The sequence below is a fragment of the Centruroides sculpturatus genome, unplaced genomic scaffold, assembly GCF_000671375.1.
Source record: "Centruroides sculpturatus isolate CEXI.00-Female unplaced genomic scaffold, Cexi_2.0 scaffold547, whole genome shotgun sequence".
NCBI classification, from domain to species: Eukaryota; Metazoa; Arthropoda; class Arachnida; order Scorpiones; family Buthidae; genus Centruroides; species Centruroides sculpturatus.
Genome location: NW_019384676.1, coordinates 399623 through 414355, shown reverse-complemented (window position 1 = coordinate 414355; position 14733 = coordinate 399623). Strand labels below are relative to the sequence as shown.

The window sequence follows — 14733 nt, the reverse complement described above, 5'->3', positions numbered from 1 at the left end:
TTACATTGTTTTTCACGTATATAAATATAGATATTTAATATCAAATAACTCTAATTTAATTCACCCCTACATCGTTTAAATAAAAAGGATTTTTCTTAAAAGATCCTACGGCTCATACACGTCAGTGTTTATGACCCATTCTACCAAAATAAATTGTAGAGAATAACCTATAGTTTCTTTGCAGGCAATGTTAAAATACTCTAGTCTATCTATAGCACTTACTATTTACTTACAACATTATTTTCCATTGCAACAACAGACTCGCTCCTGACACAAATAAAGTTTCAATTTTTCTTACTACACTTATGTTTCATCTATGAACTTTAACGCAGGTACTACGGTACATTTTATAAAGTCGAAGTACTTCGTCTCGAATATGATATTTAATTTAATTTTAGAAGCGAAAAATAAATAAATAAAATGCTATTTCACTCCTCTCATCTGAAGAAAATTATGCATGAATTATGCAAATGAACGTATACCTAATTTTCCAGCTAAGTAAATGGGATTAGGAGTTTTATGCAGTACTTAAATGAGGAAGAATATTAAGCTTGACACTTTACATTTGGCATAAAATACACTAAATGTATGAAGAGAATTTTAAGACGTGTTTTTCGATAATATTGAATTTACAAGATTTCTTTCCGGTTTGTTTCTTGTTTTTTAAAGTAATAAAAAGAAAAAAAAGAGAGAAAGAAATTGCTTAAATCTTAGATTTATTGTCCTTTGTCCGGATGAAAATTTCGCAATTCGTCATGCCCGGAACTTAAGACATTATCTTAATTTTTTTAGTGAATTAAATTACGTTTTTAAACGCATTAAAATCATAATAAATATTGTTAAATTACCAATGGATAAATAAATAATTTAATACGTTAATTTTTTTAAAATATTTTTTCCTTACTCCCTGCAGCATTAAAGTTCAATTTCTAGTTACTTTATATTATTAAATAATCTAAAATAGCAAAAAATACAGGGGAAATTTTAATATTTAATGCTGAAAACTTTGTAAAAAATTTCAAAAAAAAAAAAAAAATNCGGTTCCGGACATTAATATAAGCGAATTTTATTCAACAAACTAAAAATTACTCTTTTTTTTCCAATAAGAAACATTCAGATTTTAATTATAATTTTTATTATTTACATACTATTATATAGATAAAAAAACACATCAGAAAAATAAAATAAACTTAACTAATGTGTGTTTTTAATATACAGTTTACACACACATATATATATATATATATATATATATATGTGTGTGTAAACTGTATATTAAAAACACACATTAGTTAAGTTTATTTTATTTTTCTGATGTGTTTTTTTATCTATATAATAGTATGTAAATAATAAAAATTATAATTAAAATCTGAATGTTTCTTATTGGAAAAAAAAGAGTAATTTTTAGTTTGTTGAATAAAATTCGCTTATATTAATGTCCGGAACCGTGAAACCCTTTCTAACGGACGAAATTTCGGTCGACTGACTTTCGGGCCACCCTGTACGCAGAGGACCGAAAGTTGGTTAACCGTCACAAAATATCTGTACAACTGGAAACACACAAAACAGTGTTAAGTGACTTTCGGGCTACCCTGTAAATACGTTTAAAAAAAGCAAATTAGAGCCTGATTTATACACTTAAACTTATTATTTTATGCCAAGAGAAGGGCCTTGAGGCAAATTTATTCTCGAAATATCAAATAATATATTGAAAGAAAGTTAGAAAGGTGAAGAAGAAGAACAAAAATCATCCATAGAATAAATCAAAGAAAACTAAAAACAAGATAAATAAAAAACATCAGATTTTTATCATGCATTAAACATTTGTAAATTCGGAAAATAGGTAAAGGATGCATATTATAATATTTATAAGATTGAGAAAATAAGGAAAAAAAAATTGAAGAAAAAAAAATTTACCCGTTTACTAATATATAAAAATATTTTCAAAGATAAGATACTGTCAATTGTGCTGATATATACTGTATAAGGTCGGCTCTAAAAATAAAATAAAAATACACTCCCAAACTTTTGACTTACTCCAGTGTAAGAAAATGCCTTCAGGCCCTTATATACTTTATAATAATACAAAGGAAAGCTATAAATCAATCCCTTACTACTTCAGAAACAAGATATAATTTACTTTAATATCAGTCTCTTTCATCGATTTAAACCATTCTATCATCATGAAACGCAACCGACAGTTAATTAATGATACTTAACGCAAGCACGGGGTGGTCCAAAAATTAGTCTACCTTGTTACCTCGTAAACCGAGTTTAGAACGTATTCGAGTAACATTACAGCTTCTGCATCGCCATTTTTAATGTATAATAAGTAGTTTAATATTTTCAATGGTTAACTGATATTTGGACCACCCTTGTATCATTTTATTGATCTAACTTCTAGAATAATAATTTACACGGTTTATAAGTTTATATATATATATATATATATTATGATCGTGTTCAACTAGATTTTGCGAGGTAGCAAATTCAGTTTATATTGAACTCGTCGTGTCCTGATTGCTTTTCGCCTCTGCAATTAAACTTTTGTATTTCGGTTTGTTTGACTAACGTTCCGTTTCAATAATTCAATATTCGATAACAAGGAGCTAAATCTATTGCAATTATAATTAACTGTGATTAAATTCTTCATATTTGAATTACTACTTTGTAAATAATTTTAAAGTTACTGAAATATTTTAATGCAAACTGAGTTTGGACAGAGCATATTTGCCATTTTTGTCGTGTTAATTATAAAGTATAGTCGTTTATAATAATAATGTAATGTTTAATAACGATTTAAATGTGTTTAATTGTGCTATACTCTTACAGAATATATCTGAAGTTGCTTGAAAATTATATTAAAAAAACATATAAATGATATATAAAACTCGATAAAAACTACAAAGAAATAATGAAAAATTTCAAATCTAAATGTATATATATACATATCGTACAATGCATCCATATCAAATCGAGCATGAATGTTCTTCGACAACTTAGTAAAATACTGTGAGAGGTTCCATCCCAACTATCCTTTAAAGCCACCCTTCTTAACTTAAGCCCGAGCAAGCGTTAATATAATGCAGTTTCATTATTGTAAATACTCAGGTCAATAAATGGCACATTTTAGTTACTAAGACCATTGTTTTTATCGCCTTCTCCCACTCACTTAAAGACTTAAAGTCTGAACGACACCAGACACATAGCTCTATTTCGACTCCTTAAAAAAATACTGTACAATAATACAATCGCCTAAAGTCTACCCTCTCAAAAGCCCGAGCATTGCAGCTAGTAGCTTTAAAAAATATTAAACTTAATAAGGATTAGAAACAACGGCAAATGCTAGTATAAACTGTACAGAATCTCTCAAAAAAGAAAAAATATATATAACATTAAAATATTGCGGAAAAACAGTAAAGATCTGGCTCCTTTTAAAAGTAATTTGTGTTTTTTTTACCATGCTTTTAGGCTCTTTTATCTCCTATTCTCTTCGACAATTTTTCACTCTATCAGATTAAAAAAAAACAAGCAAAGTACTGAGTTGAATGTCCACAGATCAACATACACTACAGTCAAAACAGTACATTTCCTTTTATATAATATATAAAGCGCTTTATACTTGAAAAAAATACCACATTAGAGATAATACAATAGAGATAACAAATAATACTATTAACATTAAAAATATAACCCCTAATTGCTTTTATAAATTTACAAACCAATTCAAACAACGTATAATTTAGTAGCACAACAATTGTTACAGAGTTGAATCAATTTAATTCCTACAGAATTTAATAAAGTGGCATCTAAATCTTACATAGTTACATGCAAATTAATCAGGACTTGATAATTTCAGTAGCCGTCAGCTCTTTTCAATAGGAAACAATATAATGAATTATCACCGTGTCGAGAAATGAATAAGAGAACTAATGGCTGTTTATAGAAGATTTTTATGCAAAAATATTTAATTTAAATCATCAATGTATGTAGTTACTATATTAAACATAAGCACGGATCAATAGAGACTTCTACTATACACTGATTTTTACACGTTAACGGTGTATAATTATTGTTGTATACGGTATTAGAGGGAGGTGTATTACAAACTGGAAGAAAACTTACAATGCTCCAGAAGGTATTTATCATAAAAAAAAAAAGAAAAACTGTTCGAAACAACCATAAAAACGAACTTTATTACATCCGAAAACTTGAGATTTCGACATAAATAACAGCAAAAGTTAAATAATCGAAATTATTTCTAACAAAGAAATTATATACAATAAAAACTACAGAATAATTTATACATTCTTGAATAAAAATCTGAATGTTTGTTTATACTTTTTTATGGTTATATGGTTCTCGTAAAAGACAAACTTTTGTATACATTTTCTCAAAAAAAAGAAGAAAAAAATTATGTCAATGGTTTTAAAAAAAGTAGTAGTAGTAAAAATCTGATTTTGCAATAGAATTTGCTGATATTTTTTTTTTTTTGTGCATCGAATATGGTGTAATAAAACTCGTATAACTAGTAAAATTGCGGTTTGAACACGACGTTAAACTTAGAGAATTCCTTACGTGTGATAGTGTACTGAGTAGTTTGATTTTACTATTCCCTATAGCATCTACAGAGAAGCAGTTTTTTCCCCCCTCCTCTTCTTTGTTGAACTAACACAGAGAGAGAGAGAGAGAGAGAGGAAAAAAAAACTAACCTACTTTCACCAACTTCCGTATTAAATTTCAAACTACAAAACATGGTATTATGGGGGCCTCTTCGGTGAAATGTTAGAGGAGAAAGAATAAGAATAGCAGAATGATTTTCTTAAGTGCATTTTTTCCTTATCTATCAAACATAAGCATTTTTACATTAACTTTTATTAAATTCCTTTACTTTTCACTGTTAGTGTAAATAAAAATAGAAGAGTGCATTATAGAAATTTAATACTTTCTAAACAAAACAAAAAATCTAGCATAAAAAGAACTTAGTCTGCGAGTGGATTAACCTCTATAATCACTAGTAACTTGGGGGGGGGTTGATTAGAGACTTTAAAAGGTTATTTAGTATAATTTAATCGATTTTAAAACACATCGATTCGAATAAATACTTAAATGAATTTAAAAAATCTTTTCTAATGAGAGTTTTTTGTTGGCTGGAAATAGATCTATCCCCTTTTGGCAAAGAACAATGTTTTCGCGTTCTGAGATCTTTTGTATGGCATTATAAAGTTGACATCATATGACAAATTGTTCTTTAAAAAAATTTAAATAGGAAAAAAAATAATTGTAACTGCCAGTGTGCCTTAATAGCTTACCCCATACGATTATTAATTAGTATTTAAATTAGAATTAAACCCTTATTTTAAAAAATATATATAAAACAGCAATAATTATACGATCATCACTCCCAAAATGGTGATTGAATCGATGTTGTTACGTTTACTTTCCACGTGAAAATCGGTTTAGTTCGTCTGAAGAATTTATCGGTAAGGAAAGAAATGTGGAAGTGTTATTTTGGGGTTCTACTTTGCCATCTCTTATGTATTTACACAGGTTTTAGACGATGGAATAATACACTTATATCGATAGTAATTGTGTGAAGTTTCTTAGAAGTTAGAATTTTTATGATGTTAAAGGAGAAAATTCGAAGAAATTTGCGGAAGATAATTTTCAAGTTGTTTAAAAGCAAACGACACGAGTGTATTAGCAGTCATTGAAACTAGCTGGCTGCATTCGTTTAGTAGAAAGGATTGGCTCATTGCCCGAAAGCTAATTTAGTGGATGTTGGATATATATATGTTTTTTTCTCACTGTTACAGACCACATATTGAGATTACTTTCAATTGACACGATATATTAATTTCTAAACACTAAATTCGAATATATAAACACACCGTCTGGAATAGTATAAACGAAAATCCAACCCCCCCACTTCACATCCAGTTTTAAAATATACAAACTGGAGTGTGATAATTGTATAAAATTACAAAACAAACCCGAATACCTACACGAGGGCGAGAGGGAGATTTTCACTTTGTAGATGAATTTTATATATAAAACGGACCCTAGGATCATGTATTTTCTATGTAACGAGAATCACAGAAGTGAATTTAAACGTATTGATGCCTTAAATAAGATAATAAACATAACTAGAAACAGTAAATAGATCGAGTGAATATTACTCAATACTTTACAGTGTAGAATTTATACAGTTTTTAAGTATTTTTAAAGCGTGAAGTGATTTCATCTCTTAGAAATGCTTAAAGTGAAGTTTTAAACGTATCCTTTATGTTAAAAGTTCATTTTAAGTGGATTTAAATTGCACACATGTCAAAAGAAAGCATCTAAATTTACTTTCTTGATTTCTGTCACATAAAATACCAATATATATAATGAATATGTTTATTTACAGCTTAATATATTATATATAGCATTATGAGTGTGTATTCTAAGGCCTTAAGTGCCAATTAATTTGATATTGCATTATAAAATCTATAAATAGTGTGTTTTATATAGATTTTCAAGTGGGAAAGATAATTTCGGTGACAATTGTCGAGGTTTAAGTAATAGTAACTCGATAATGCTTGAAATTATGTATTATTGCGTGTAAAATCGGCTAAAATGTGTCGAATTTAGGCTTGTTAGGAAGGTCTCAGATAATAATACATAATTTCAAGTATTAATTATCTGAGGGCCTTCTAACAAGCTTAAATTCAACACATTCTAGCTGATTTTACACGTAATAATACATAATTTCAAGCCTTAATTAAGAGTAAAATCAGCAAGAATATGTTGGCTTTAGGCTGGTTGGAAGAAGGGCCTTGATAATTAAGGGTTGAAATTATATATTATTAAGTGTAAAATCAGCAAGAATAGGCTTGTTGGAAGGGCGTCGATAATTTTCACATGAAATTGTTAATGTAACCTGATTAACGTGTATTATTAACAAGAATATTTTAATTTTAGGCCTAGTGAAGGGCCTACAATTGATATATTCCTGTACAAAATGGCGCCCTTGTAACATTGAAAAAAAAAAGTGCAAAATATGGTTTCGAACGTGTAGATTTTAAGCGTGGAAGGTTAATACAACGTTTTATATGTGTTAAATATCAATATTAAGTCATATAATGTGATTCACAAGCAACAGTTATTAGGCCTAACATAAAAATGTAGACACATAAAAAAATAAAAGGATTAGTAGTAAAAACAGAAGCTGTTATGTCTATTAAAGATAAAAAGTGATGATACCATTTATATTTTGAAAAAATACAGAAGCCATAATGTCCACTTTTTAAGTGTTTCTTCAATTTTTGGCACTTCTTCAAACGATTTCTCTGAATAGTCTACGTCAAAAGACGTCACGTCTCCATGGTAATGCGCGCGATTAGTCACGTGTTAGCGACTCGTTAATGAGTGGCAGACGATAGCAGACGATCTAGATACGATTTTCTTTACATTTTATCTTATTATTATTATTTCTTCCTTTTTATTATTATACTATTACGTTTCCGGATTATAAAAGCATTTCTATTATATAAAAATCAAAATTCTCTAAGGCTTTTGTAAAAATTATAATAATAATAATAATATATTTTCCTTCTACGAACAATAGATTTTAACGTACGGTGATTCATATATTGTTGTGTGAGGCCTGTTAGAAGCGAGGGCCCAACCCCTCTTAATAAGTCGTAAGATATAAGAAGAAAACAAATAAAGCAACAACACTCACAGAAATATATAAAACTAATTTATATGGCGTATTATCTATATAAAACACCAAACAACACCAGAATTTAACTTGTGTGAGGTCCGTCAGAAGCGAACGGGCCCTACCTCATTCCGAAAGCCAACAAAGCAACAATACTCATAAACTAATTTATACGGTTAATAAGCCATATTTTGGGGGATTAGTGTTTGGGGCCCCGAGCCAAATGGCTCCCGGATCCCATTACGTCGCGGGTTTCTATCGCAGGCTTGATTTATAGAGTTAAACGGGTTGTTATGGGAATTATTGAAGAAGAAGAAAAGAATTACTTCGGAAACCGTTGCGGAATTTAATGCAGGGATTTTTCTGTTATTACTGTTATTTTGTTACACTTCCGAATCACATATTTACTTCAAGTTTCCTTCAGTAACTCTTACACGTATAGATTTTCAATACAGCATCAATATTTCACGCTTACACTAGAAATAGGAGGAGATAAAACGAAATTTTCAATCTTCATAGATCAACCGAAAATTTATGGTTCTATGGGTAAAATATTGAGAAGAATATGGCGACCCACTCAGATATTATTAATATCCTCGTCCTATATTATTATTTTTTTAAATACATATTTTATAAGGGGACAAAACATTAGCATTAAGAAAATAACTTGCTACTTATAACTAAGACAATTTAATGACATAAAAGGATTTAATGGCATTATTTTAAATGCCAACTTAATGGCATACTTTATTGTAATTTGGCACGGGAAAGAATTTTAAAAGAATGTTATTAACTTACTTAATAAGAGAATTTAAATATAAAGTCAAAATTTCCAGATAAAATGTGGAGAAATGTAGATAAAAGGATTAAAAAAAACAAAAAGAAGAAGAAGAGAAAGTGGCATGTAGGGTGAATGACAGCGTTAAAAGTGAACAAAAGAAAGTGAAATAACAGCAAACAGAAATGTTATCAATGGGATTATCCTGTGACGAAAAAAGGACGGATGAAATGATAGATGTTGTTATAAAAAACTCTATATATAATGTATATATATATTAAATAATAGAAGAATTTATAAACTGAAAGTTATTAAGGCACCGCTGTAAACTACAAATCTCTTATTGACACACTACAGACATATAACTCAATACAAACAGGACATCTTTTCAATTAAAGCCGTACGACTCGATACAAACAGGGCCACTTATCGACACAATAATCAAATCAGAGGCTCACTATCCTATGGCCAAAAAGGGCAATTGACTGGGGGCCCCACGAATCTATAAGACGTGTAACTCAATACAGACAGGGCCTCTTATCAGCACTTTTCAGAAGAAATAAAGGCTTTTTAGGGCCTGTCAGAGGTCGAGTAGCATATGAACAACACTTCGAGGCTTTCGGTATATTAAAAAAATAGTTCCTATCACAGGGACTTTTATGATATTAAATTTAAATATNCCAGTGTAACGGTTATAAATAAATTTATTATTATAATATAAATAATTCTTAAATAATTATTATTTTATTATTTTAAAAAAAATGGCAAAAAATACTTGAAATTAATAGCTTTAACGATAATGAGAACGAAACAATATGGCAACCGCTACACAGTGCCGGCCCGAGGCAAGTTTTAGGATTAATTCTATTACGGCGCCCCCCTTGGTTGCCCCTAATTTATACCCTTTAATTTTCTTTATCACTGAGGCGCCCCCTAAGGCTTAGCGCCTGGAGCGGCTGCTCTGTTCGCCCTATGGTAGGCCGGCTCTGCCGCTACAGCAAAACACCGCTTACAATTGAAATATAATGAAGTGTTAAGCATTAAAACATTACGAGAAGAATGAATTTCAAGAAATAAAATAAATCATATACTAAATTTATGTTACACAGCCTAAAACTCATTAAAATAGGAAAAACTCGAGCCATTATGTGATCCTTTATGTGACTCCGTATGGCAATCGAACCCAGTAACTTGCCGAAAATTTTAAACAATTAATTTTGATAATTTAATTTGCATTAACAGCATTTCTCAACCGGCGAAGAAGCATCAACAGCGGAATACAAGCAGAGATACAATGGTTTGTTGTGGCCCTAAGCTATAATATACACACGCCCATCTCCATCTGTAAAAAAAATGCAAGGCCCTAAGCTATAGTTTTATAATGCGAGGCCTAAGCTTCCGCTTCTTTACTTTATGTGCAAATCCAACTCGATCACCATACAAAATCGTATTAAAGAATACAAAAGTATTAAGCATTGTATACTGGAACATGTATGTATTTCATATTATCCGGGATTAATTGTATACTTTTTCTTGTTTTTTTATAGTAATAATACAGTATATATAAACATATTTAGAGTACTTCAAATTTTATTCATTTCTAATACAGTATCTAAGCCGCTGCTTAGCAGCAGATAAATAGCGGCTGAGAGTAGTAAGATGAGGCCTTATACAGAATTTTGGGACTCGTCTATGTTAAAATTCCTCTCTATTTGGGCCTATAGTAAATATATATACACATTTAAACCTCACTTATAAAGAAATTCTTCGGGGCATACGATTTCTGGTCACATAAGTGAAGTTAATCTCAATTCTGTAGCGCTTTAAATAATAGGTTGAATTTAGGAACACGGAAATTTCCTGTTCTGTTTGCCACGAATATGTAGATAAATGTTAACCCGGTATGCTTCCATCTTGTCCATTTAAGTGAAATGGCCAGTGGCCACCAAGATGGCGTTTGATTTATATTAAAACTCTTAATAGGGTGGCCACATAAGGAAAGTTTTACTGTATATATATTTACTACAGATCTATCAAATAAATTGGATGAGAATATATTTCTCTAGAGATGGATTTATTAGATTTAAATCGAGTTTTAAAAAAATTTATTTTTGGAATTTTATTCTTGAATGTGATTAATTAAACTACAAAAGAAAATTAGTTTTTCTTTTATTTATTTTATCGTATTTTTACTTGCACGACTGTTATATATAACAGAAGGAAAGTATGGCGATCGGTCAAAAAAAATGACCTCCACCCAAGATTATTACATTTTTGGACTCCAGAAATGCAAAAAAAATTCGGGGTATTCTCTGTATGCAGGAACGTTAGTGTGTATGGGAGGGTCACAATTTTCTTCACCCTGTTTGTAGCTTAATAACTCCTGTATTTCTTGTCGTAAACTTCTGAAATTTTGCACAGAGGTTTGTCTATTACGTGGATTGATGCTATTAAATTTTGGTGGTTAAAGGTCATGGGGTGGGCATATAGGTGATGCGTCATATTTGGATTGGGCTTAATGAACATTATAGTTCATTAAGCCCAATCCACAAGTTTAAAATTTTTGCCGGGAAAGTTAAGCAACTCGTTGTTGGATTTTTTTTTCTTATCTGAGTTGAATTATATTTAAAATATTTTTCGTAAATTAAATTTATTTTTATATTAAAAAATTTAAAGTTGAACATTTCATTATACTTAAATTCCTTTTTTTTCTTTTTTTTTCTTGTTTTTTTGTTGCTATTCTTACACTTGACTCTGTTTATCTGAACTTGAACACTTTTGATCTGCTCTATTTATTTTTGAAGCGATTAAGTTGTACGTTTTGCTTACTGAACTTGAACTTTTTTCTTTATTTAATCCTTAAATTGACTAAATAATTCTAATCTTACGTATATTTTTAACACCTAGGGTGGACCAAAAGTCAGTTAACCATGTTTTATGAATATGATTCAAAAACTGAGTTTAGTAAGAGCTGTCAACGTTGTTGACAGACTTTCCCGGCATTATATATTTGTTTTTTTGCTCCCTAATAATTGCCACCATTGACTAATCTTCAGATCGGTCCTGGAAATATTAAGGGGATAAGAGCCGCATCTCCCGAGCCAATGGTCCGACATTTCTGAAAATTTCTGTAAATATTTCCCCCTAATACATAAACCTCCCTATAAAATTTTAGAAGTTTTCGACAAAAGACGCAGGAGTTATCAAGCTTCGAATTGGGTAAAGAAAATCGTGCCTCCCACATAAACATCCGTACATACAGAACCCCCAAACTTTCTTGCATTTCACGACGTTTCAAGGCTCCCGAGACAAAAAATGTAAAAATCTCTTCCTCTGTTATATCTCTCCGGGAGAATAAAAATCTGGTTAAGTATTTTTGAATGAAACAGTAATCTTTAGTGATTAATCGACTTTTGTGCCACTCGGTATACAGGCAAGCAGTCAAACGGGCAGACATAAATCTATAGAGGAGTGTAATATTAATTAGTTAATAGGTAGTTACAGAAGTACAACTCGTGATTTTTCCCCTGTAGCCTGATACTATACCTTCTACTAGACCATAAAAGCCTGAGAGGATCGAGGTAGATCATAAATGTAGATCAATCCCTCTTCGAAAGCTATAAAAATGTATAAATAAAATATTTTCTAATAAAATAAGCTTTAATTTATATCTTGCACATACCTTTTTTTACATATAAGTCTACATTTTACCCTGCCAAACGCCTCTGTCGGCCCACTTCTATTTGATCCCTCATAAAAAACTTGAGGTATAATTTTTGTACAAAATACAGTAAACACAAGAATTTCCAGCTACACGTAATAAATTCATCCACTATTTTGTTCGTGTTATTGGATTATAACTGATAAGAAGGCCCTATCTAAAAAGCCATTTGGTACAGACTTCATTTTTAGGGTGAGCTTTAAAAATATTTGTTAGGAATTATTCCTTCCATTGTATTTCTTTTGTGTATTAAGAATATAATTTAGCAACTTATAATCTTACCGGAGCCTTATTTACATTTGCTATAAAGTACAAGAGGTCCTTCCTTCTTCAAATAATAACAAACAATACGTATTAACTGTTTCTAAATACAGCGAAGGCCCTTTATAGGCTCGAGGCCTTAAGAGCATACGTGTAAATTTGGTCCTAAATCTTATATCAAATTGCTGCTGAGATAATGAGCCTGCAACTCAGAATAAAGTACTTAAAAAATATTGTGTTTCGTAACACTTGATAATTTAAAAAAAATTAAAATATAATTTTCTTCACTAATATTTTTTTAATATAAAAATTCTCATTTTATTCGCATCATATTCCTGCATCCATCAGTGTAACTAGAAACGATTTTAGTGAGGGGTTCCCGAGTTACAACGTGCAAACTTACATTCATCCCTGCACCACTGTGGCTACTAGAGCTGTGGATGAAGAGTAAACTCTTAGATATTGTATATACAAGTGTACAAGTGTCACGTTCAAATATTTTTCCTGCACTTATTTCATTTCTCTCGATATTTAATAAGGTAACGGGTCTACCCCTATTATACGACAACACCACACATGGGTGACTTGCCAAGGGGATGCCTCCCAGGAAGACTTTACATGTGAAGATGGCCCCCTATTTACGTGTTACGTGAAGAAAACACGGAAAACTCCACGTGGCCAGCTCGTTGGCGATGACCGAACCCACTACCAACCACTAGTTTCTATCTCATAAAGCAAATAATAACAAGAGTTTCAGCTTCACTGCTTAACCTTTTAAGATCTTTATTATGCGCGGGATTCACGGAAAAATACTTAAATTTAATAAGCATCGTAATAATTCTTCAGGCCTGTTAATGTTTATTTTATATACGAAAGCGTAAAATAATTTTAAAAGTAAATTAAATTTATAATAATATTTTAAAGAGTAAACGAGAATTTACAACGAAACATTTCAAATTATAAAATCGACCAATTACTTAAGCGATCGATATGACGTAACAACGATTATTTTAAATCATCCAATAGGCTTGGGTAATAATTTAAATTTTACGTAATCGACAAATCATTGGCGCGTTCGATATGTACGTAACGATAGTCAGTTTGATAACATCCAATAGGAAACGAAGTAAGTATTAATTTAAAATTTTAAATTTAAACCTTATCTAAATCTCAGATATGAATGAATGTTTGGCAACCAATCAAATGACGAAACGTTTTACTCAAGCATAAATTAGATAACAGCCTTCGGGAAGATTAAGAGTAGACCTATTATCGCTAAGTGAAAAGCGTAATAAACGTTGGCAAATATGAAATAAAGTAAAGCATTTAAAATCATATCAAGTAAACAAACGGCGGAAATGAAACTTTGTCACATCATGACAGAAACCCAAATGCCTGTCAAGAACTGATGACGTTTAAGATCATGCGATAGAAAACTGTAAACATCTAGCTCATCCTTTTATTATTATTATTATTATTATTATTACTGCTTTCCCGGTTGTTATATAACAGAGGGTTTTTTTTTGGGAGATTTCCTGTATGTGTGTAGGGACACGAATTTATTCACCCACTTTAAAGTTTAATAACTCCCGTGTCTTTTGCTGAAAACTTCTAAAATTTTGCCGGTAGATTTGTGTATTAGGGGGAAATGTTTCTAGAAATTTTCAGGAAAATAGGGCCATTGGTTCGAGAGATATGGCCCCTCCTCCTTAATATCTACCGAACCGATCTGAAGACTTAATGGTAGTAATTATTAGGGGTGAAAACAGGTAAAGAATGCCGGGAAAATACAGTAACAACTTTTTTTGTAAGCAAGAAACGAAGGCAAAAGTCCACAAAATGGCTGCACGTAATAATTTATAAATTAATTTAAATTTATGTAAAGCGGAGTAGAGTGTTTGCGTGTTTTCCTGTTAATTTCGAAAAAATAAAAAATAAAATAAAATAAAGCCCACTTAAGCGATTTTTAAAGTGTTTTTGCCTAAGGCAAAACACAGATTTTACAAGTTGACATTTCTGTATTGATCTATGTTTATATGGTTACTCTGTGTTTACATGTTTCTGCTTTTTCCCCAATAATGGTTCTGTAATGTGTCTTCTTTTAACCTTTCAATTGTTATCCTTTAGGAAAAAAGTCTCTTAATTTATTACCAGTTTTCTATACTTTTAGAATAATAATAATATATTTTCCTTCTACGAACAATAGATTTTAACGTACGGTGATTCATATATTGTTGTGTGAGGCCTGTTAGAAGCTGTCGAATTTAG

At 30.6% G+C, this 14733-nt stretch overlaps 1 protein-coding gene across 1 annotated transcript in view; it reads right to left on the bottom strand.

Moving 5' to 3' along the window:
• LOC111626856 (receptor-type tyrosine-protein phosphatase kappa-like) overlaps positions 1 to 14733 on the bottom strand; it is a 35093-nt gene that overhangs the window by 10454 nt on the left and 9906 nt on the right. The window lies entirely within an intron of this gene.